This window comes from Psittacula echo (genome assembly GCF_963264785.1).
Source record: "Psittacula echo genome assembly, chromosome: 14".
Lineage (NCBI taxonomy): Eukaryota > Metazoa > Chordata > Aves > Psittaciformes > Psittacidae > Psittacula > Psittacula echo.
In genome coordinates this window covers 13296698-13304418 of record NC_137750.1, presented here as the reverse complement: position 1 = coordinate 13304418, position 7721 = coordinate 13296698, and positions in this window count along the sequence as shown.

The window sequence follows — 7721 nt, the reverse complement described above, 5'->3', positions numbered from 1 at the left end:
AGAAAGGGGGGGGGGGGGAAGTGGACTTCGTGGTTCTGATTTACGGCCTGGGCTTAAACCACGACAGTTCTTTTGGCGCCCAACGTGGGGCTTGAAGGGTTGAGATAACAACAGATCTGACCAAGGCACAATGCTGATTTATGGGCTCTCAAAGTTGTTTCTCTTGATGTCACAGTTTCAGTGTGCTGTAGCTTACTTAGAGCAGGTATTTGCTGTGTTAGTGTTTATCAAGTGTGGGCCTTGGGCTAAGGTTCTTGTTTCATTGTACTTTATGGTAATGGCTTGTAATACGGGCGGGCTCCGGCAGCAGGGCAGGATGGACATGGCTGTGGACTTGTACCTGGCCGTCCCGCTGCTCTTCGCTGTCCTGGCCCTCGTCCTCGCCTCCATCTTTGTGAGGCTGCGGGGAGCCGAGGGGGAGCGGCCCCGGGATCCATCGGCAGCCAAAGCGGCCCGGGAGGGCGGCCCCGGGGACCAAGCGGCGGCGGGAGCGGGGCCGGAGGCCGGGAAGGAGGCGGCTGCCGAGCAGCGGGAGGAGGTGGCGGAGGAGCCGAGCCCCGCGGCCGAGCCCAGCCCCGCGGCGGCCGAGAGCATCCCCCAGCAGCCGTCTGCCGAGCCCCATGAGCCTGAGCCGCAGGAGGATGCAGGAGACCCCGCAGCACTTTCCAGCAAGGCAGAGGAGGAAGATCTGGACTCAGAAAAAGTGAAGCTGGTGGTGAGAGAGCCTTCAAGCACAGCAGCATCATTTGAGAGTTCTGAAGGTTTTGAATGGCCTTTGGGTACCCTTGGGACCTGCCTGCTGATTGTGATGGGGATCACCATGTTGGCACACACACAGAGTGTGTTTTACCCACGGCCATTTTGTCTGATCCCGAGAGTTAAGCAGAGTCAGGTTTGGGTCTTGTCTGGGTTTAGACAATACAGGGGGACCAAGAGGTTTTCCCCAAGGCTGGACAGTCGTGAGTGTCACGGTGTGTGGGACAGTATGGGCGAGTATCTAATCCACTGGGCCCCTCCAGTGCTTTGGAAGCATCGGAGATGGAAGGCAGCTGTGTGGAGTCCCCAGCGACAAGTTGCAGAGACTGCTGGAGGGGAGGGTGAATTATTTTGAGCCTGATGGGCCCATGACACTTCAGGCCATCAGGGCAGAGATGCAACATAGAGATGGACTCATGATCGAGGGGTGGACTTTGCAATGGGCCTCTCCTGCTCTGAAAGACTGTTACAAGGGATGGAGCCCACCATCATGGACCGAATGGACTCAGCAGCTTTATAGGGATTGGTCCATGCACTAAGATAAGAGTGCACTGAGATGAAAGTGATGGTATATTGAAAATGTGGGATCTGAGCATGACGTGAATGGTATGGAATAAGGGGTGGATGCTGTCCTGGGTTCAGCAGCAGCAGTAATTTTTTCTTCTTCTTAGTAGCTGTTGCAGCACTGTGTTTTTGACTTTCAGCCTGGGAACGGAGCTGATAACACAGATGTTTAGACTGACCAAGGACTTTGTGAGTCTCATGCTCTGCCAGGGAGGAGGAGAAGCCGGGAGGAAGCAGGGACAGGACACCTGACCCAAACTAGCCAAAGAGGTATTCCATACCACAGCACGTCATGCCCAGGATGTAGAACTGAGGGTTCCCGGAAGGGCTGGATCGCTGCGGGGTGGGGGCGAGGTACCAGTTGGTGAGCGGTTGTATTCTCTTGCTTGTTATTTCCTTTATCATTATTAGTATTGGTGGTAGCAGTAGTGATTTGTGTTATACCTTAGTTATTAAACTGTTCTTATCTCAACCCGTGGGAGTTGCATTCTTTTGATTCTCCTCCCCGTCCCTCCAGAAGCAGAGGGAAGAAAGGGGGGGGGGGGGGGAGTGGACTTCGTGGTTCTGATTTACGGCCTGGGCTTAAACCACGACACTGGGAGGCTCCATGACGATGGCCTCCAGCCCCCCCAGCTCTTCCAGCTCCGCATGGATCTGCTGTCCTGGGTTCAGTAGTAGCAGTCATTTTTTCTCCTTAGTAGCTGGTGCAGCGCTGTGTTTTTGACTTTTGGCCTGGAAACAGTGGTGATTGTTGTCGTTTAAGCCAGTTGGCAAGTCAGCCACGCATTTTCTACTCCCCTTCCCCCAGCTCCCCCCGAGGGATGGGGAGGAGAATCAAAAGAATGTAACTCCCACGGGTTGAGATAAAAACAGTCCAATAACTAAGGTATAACACAAATCACTACTGCTACCACCAATAATAATAATGATAAGAGAAATAACAAGAGACGAGAATACAATACCGCTCGCCGGAAACGAGCCCGACAGAGCAGAGAATGTGGCATTCCAGGAAACTCCCAGTTACATCCCCCGGTATGACGTGCTGTGGTATGGAATACCTCTTTGGCTAGTTTGGGTCAGGTGTCCTGTCCTTGCTTCCTCCCGGCTTCTCCTCCTCCCTGGCAGAGCATGAGACTCACAAAGTCCTTGGTCAGGGTAAACATTCTGACCAGCAACTGACAACATCAGCTTTATCAGTATTATTCCCAGGCCGAAAGTCAAAACCACAGCACTGCACCATCTACTAAGAAGGAGAAACCTGACTGCTGCTGCTGGACCCAGGACAGTATCCACCCCTTATTCCATACCATTCACATCATGTTCAGATCCCAAATTTTCCATATACCCTCACTCTCATCTCAGTGCACTGTTATCTTAGTGCACAGACCAATCCCTATAAAGCTTCTGAGTCCATTCAGTCCATGATGTTGGGCTCCATCTCTTGTAACAGTCTTTCAGAGCAGGAGAGGCTGTGTGCAGTGTTCACACTCGTGAATAACTTGGGCCATAGTGTCTATTGCTAAGTCCACCCTTCGATCATGAGTCCATCTCTGTGTTGCATCTCTGCACTAACAGCCTGAAGTGTCACGGGCCCATCAGGCTCAAAATAATTCACCCTCCCCTTCAGCAGTTTCTGCAACTTGTCACTGGGGACTCCATACAGCTGCCTTCTATCTCCGAAGCTTCCAAAGCACAGGAGGGACCCAGTGGACTAGATAGTCATCCATACTATCCCACACACCCTGACACTCATGGCTGTCCAGCCTCGGGGAAAATCTCTTGGTTCCCCTATATCATCATCTAACCCCAGACAAGACCCAAACCTGACTCTTCTTAACTCTTGAGGTCAGACGTAATGGTTGTGGACAAAACACACTCTGTATGCGTGCCAACATGGTGATCCCCATCACAATCAGCAAACAGGTCTCAACAGTATTAAAAGGCCATTCAAAAACTTCAAAACTCTCAAACGATGCTGTAAACGGTCTTGGGGGGGGGGGTACTGGGAGGGTAAGAGAATGTCTCCTTCACAGGTTGACCACCCGGGAAGGAGAAAAATGATGTGTAATTGCTAAGCACTTGTATTATATACTTCCCAAAGTATAAAGGTGGTGACCACACTGGGAACATAAGCCAGATCAGTTTCATGATCAATGATTCTATTGTATTACAAGTCATTACCACAAAATCAGTCAGCTGATCGGAGCTAGCACAGCTAGAGCCGGAGCCGGCACGCTTCAGAGACTACGAGGGTCAGAAGAGATTAGGAAAATCAGAGGGGACAGCGCAGAGACATCGCGATTCCCGACATCTCCCGATCCCCGAAGCCCCAGCAGCCCTTGCGAGAGAGCGGCTGACGTGGCAGGGGGCGTTCCCGCGGTAACGGCGACCGCACCCCTGCCCCTTGCCTTGAAAGAGCCTTTGGGAGGGCAGCGACCGGTCACTGCCCACCGGGCGCAGGGAGGAACAAGCAGGTTGTGTTGTGGACTCTGTTGCTGGTGTCCCAGACTGCTGACCAATATGGTCGCCTCCAGAAGGAGAGCTTGCAGTAAGGAGACTGTAGCAACTCAGACAGAGATCCCGTCCCAAACCGTGGCTGTTCAGGTCTCTGGCTGCAGGGAGTGCCAGAGCCTGCTGCTGCCGAGGGAGGGAGGCCAGCACTCCACCTGTGTGAGGTGTGAGCAGGTAGAAGATCTGCTTAGATTGGTGGCAGAACTTAAGGAGGAGGTCGAGACGCTGAGGACCATCAGGGACTGTGAAAGGGAGATCGACTGGTGGAGTAACTCCCTAGCATGTCAGCAGGAACGGTTCCAGGGAGATACCTCCCAAAAGGGGATGGACCCCCTGTCCTCTCAGACAGAGGGGGATGACCCGAGACAGCCCCTGCTCTGTAGCTGTTGCGCAGAGGTAAGGGACCAAAAAGACAATGAGGGCTGGAAGCGAGTTCCAGTTCGGAACCGTGGGCAACCTTCCTCCCTTCCTGCCCTGCTTCCCCAGGTGCCCCTCAGTAATAGGTTTGAGGCCCTGGATCTTGATGGAGAGGTAAGTGAGGATGTGGTGCAAGGCCAAACTACAAGGTCACATAGGAAAAGGCGGTCGACTTCGCACCTCAAGACTGCCTCTGACAAGAAAGAAAGAAAAGTCATTGTCGTAGGCGATTCCCTTCTGAGAGGAACAGAGGGCCCGATATGCAGAGTTGACCCTCATCATAGGGAAGTGTGTAGTCTGCCTGGAGCCCGGATCAGGGATATCACCAAGGTGCTCCCCAGCCTGGTGCACCCGACAGACTACTACCCGCTGCTGGTTTTCCAGACAGGTGGGGGGGAAGCTGCTTCCCGCAGTCTGAGGGGGATGAAGAAAGACTACAGGGCCTTGGGGCGGATGGTGAAAGAGTCTGGGGCTCAAGTGATCTTCTCCTCAGTTCTTCCATCTTCCGGTGATGATGTGGGATTGTATGGGAAAATTCAGTCCGTAAACAATTGGCTACGAGACTGGTGCTTTAGGCAGGGCTTTGGGTTCTTTGATAACAGCTGGTTTTATAAGGCTCCAGTCTGGATGATGGCATGTGGGAAAGGTTTAACTCACAGAGGCAAAAGGATGCTGGGGCATGAATTAGCAGGGCTCATTTGGAGAGCTTTAAACTAGATTCGAAGGGGGATGGAGTTGTAACTGGGCTTGCCCCAGTGGGGCAGCAGTCTAGGATTGATGAAGACCGGGAGGCCTCCTATAATGCTAGGGTGAAATTGGTGAGCTCAGCTCCCTCCTTGAAATGCCTATACACCAATGCGTGCAGCATGGGAAATAAGCAGGAGGAGTTGGAGACCTGTGTTAAGTCAGGAGATTATGATCTGGTGGCAATTACAGAGACGTGGTGGGACAGCTCGCATGACTGGAATATACTCATGGAGGGCTATGTCCTTTTCAGGAAAGACAGGCCAGCCAGGCGGGGTGGTGGGGTTGCTCTTTATGTGCGAGAGCAGCTACAATGTACTGAGCTCTGTCCAGGAACAGGGGATGAGCGAGTTGAGAGTCTGTGGGTGAGAATTAAGGGGCAGGCTGGCAGGGGCGATACTGTTGTGGGTGTCTGTTACAGGCCACCAGATCAGGGTGAGGAAGTTGATGAGGCCTTCTACAAGCAGCTGAGAGCGGCCTCACAGTCACAGGCCGTGGTCGTCGTGGGGGATTTTAACTTCCCTGATGTTTGCTGGAAGGACTACTCAGCAACCCAGCCACAGTCCAGGAGGTTCCTCCAGTGTATGGATGATAACTTCCTCATGCAAATGGTGGATGAGCCAACCAGGAGAGGAGCGCTGCTGGATCTCATCCTCACTAACAAGGAGGGGCTGGTCGAAGCAGTAAGGGTTGAGGGCTGCCTTGGTTGCAGCGACCACGAGATGGTGGAATTCAGGATCTTGTGTGGTAGGACCAGTACAATAGCAAGTAGAATTGCAACCCTGGACTTCAGCAGGGCAAACTTTGGCCTTTTCAAGCAATTGCTAGGGGAAGTCCCATGGGCAAGGCTGCTTGAAGGTAAAGGGGCCCAAGATAGTTGGTTGGCATTCAAGAATTGCTTATTCCAAGCTCAAGAGCTGAGCATCCCGACACGTAGGAAGTCAAGGAAGAGGGCCAGGAGACCTGCGTGGCTGAATAAGGAACTGCTGGGTATGCTCAAGTGGAAGAGCAGAGTTTATAGGTCATGGAAGGAGGGGCTGGCCACTTGGGAGGAATATAAGGCTGCTGCTAGAAGATGTAGGAAGGCAGCTAGGATGGCTAAGGCCTCCTTAGAATTAAATCTGGCCAGAGGGGTCAAGGACAACAGAAAGAGCTTTTTCAAATACATAGCTGATAAAACTAATACCAGAGGCAAGGTTGGCCCACTGGTGAACGGGATGGGTGCCCTGGTGACAGAAGATACAGAGATGGCAGAGTTATTGAATGCCTTCTTTGTGTCAGTCTACTCTGTTGGAGGCAGTCCTGAAGAACCCTGTACTCCTGAGACCTCAGATGAAGTCAGGTCACTGGAGCGGTTTGCCTTAGTCCATGAGGAATGGGTTAGGGACCAGTTGAGCAATCTGGACATCCATAAATCCATGGGTCCAGATGGGATGCACCCGCGGGTGTTGAGGGAACTGGCGGAAGTCATTGCTAGACCACTCTCCATCATCTTTACCAAGTCTTGGGAAACGGGAGAGGTGCCTGAGGACTGGAGGAAAGCAAATGTCACTCCAGTCTTCAAAAAAGGCAAGAAGGAGGACCCGGGTAACTATAGACCGGTCAGCCTCACCTCCATCCCTGGGAAAGTGATGGAACACCTTATCCTTGATGCCATCTTAAGGCATGTCAAGGATAAGAGGGTTATGAGGGGCAGTCAACATGGCTTTACCAAGGGGAAGTCATGCTTGACCAACCTCCTAGCCTTTTATGAGGAAATAACATTGTGGATGGATGATGGCAGAGCAGTGGATGTGGTCTACCTTGACTTCAGCAAAGCATTTGACACAGTCTCCCACAGCATCCTCATAGCTAAATTGAGGAAGTGTGGCCTGGATGATCAGGTAGTGAGATGGACTGCGAACTGGCTGAAGGACAGAAGCCAGAGAGTTGTAGTCTATGGGGCGGAGTCCAGTTGGAGGCCTGTATCTAGTGGAGTGCCTCAAGGGTCAGTATTGGGACCAGTATTATTTAATATATTCATCAATGATTTAGATGAGGGAATTGAGTGTACTGTCAGCAAGTTTGCTGATGACACTAAGCTGGGAGGAGTGGCTGACACGCCAGAAGGCTGTGCTGCCATCCAGCGGGACCTGGACAGGCTGGAGAGTTGGGCAGGGAGAAACTTGATGAAATATAACAAGGGAAAGTGTAGAGTCCTGCATCTGGGCAGGAACAACCCCAGGTTCCAGTATAGGTTGGGGAACGACCTGTTAGAGAGTAGTGTAGGGGAGAGGGACCTGGGGGTCCTAGTGGACAGCAGGATGACCATGAGCCAACACTGTGCCCTTGTGGCCAGGAAGGCCAATGGCATCCTGGGGTGTATTAGAAGGGGGGTGGTCAGTAGGTCGAGAGAGGTCCTCCTTCCCCTCTACTCTGCCCTGGTGAGACCGCATCTGGAATATTGTGTCCAGTTCTGGGCCCCTCAGTTCAAGAAGGACAGGGACCTGCTGGAGAGAGTCCAGCGCAGGGCAACTAAGATGATTAAGGGAGTGGAGCATCTCCCTTATGAGGAAAGGCTGAGGGAGCTGGGTCTCTATAGTTTGGAGAAGAGGAGACTGCGGGGGGACCTTATTAGTGTATATAAATATATAAAGGGGGAGTGTCATGAGGATGGAGCCAGGCTCTTCTCAATGGCAAACTATGATAAGACAAGGGGTAATGGGTATAAACTGGAACACAAGAGGTTC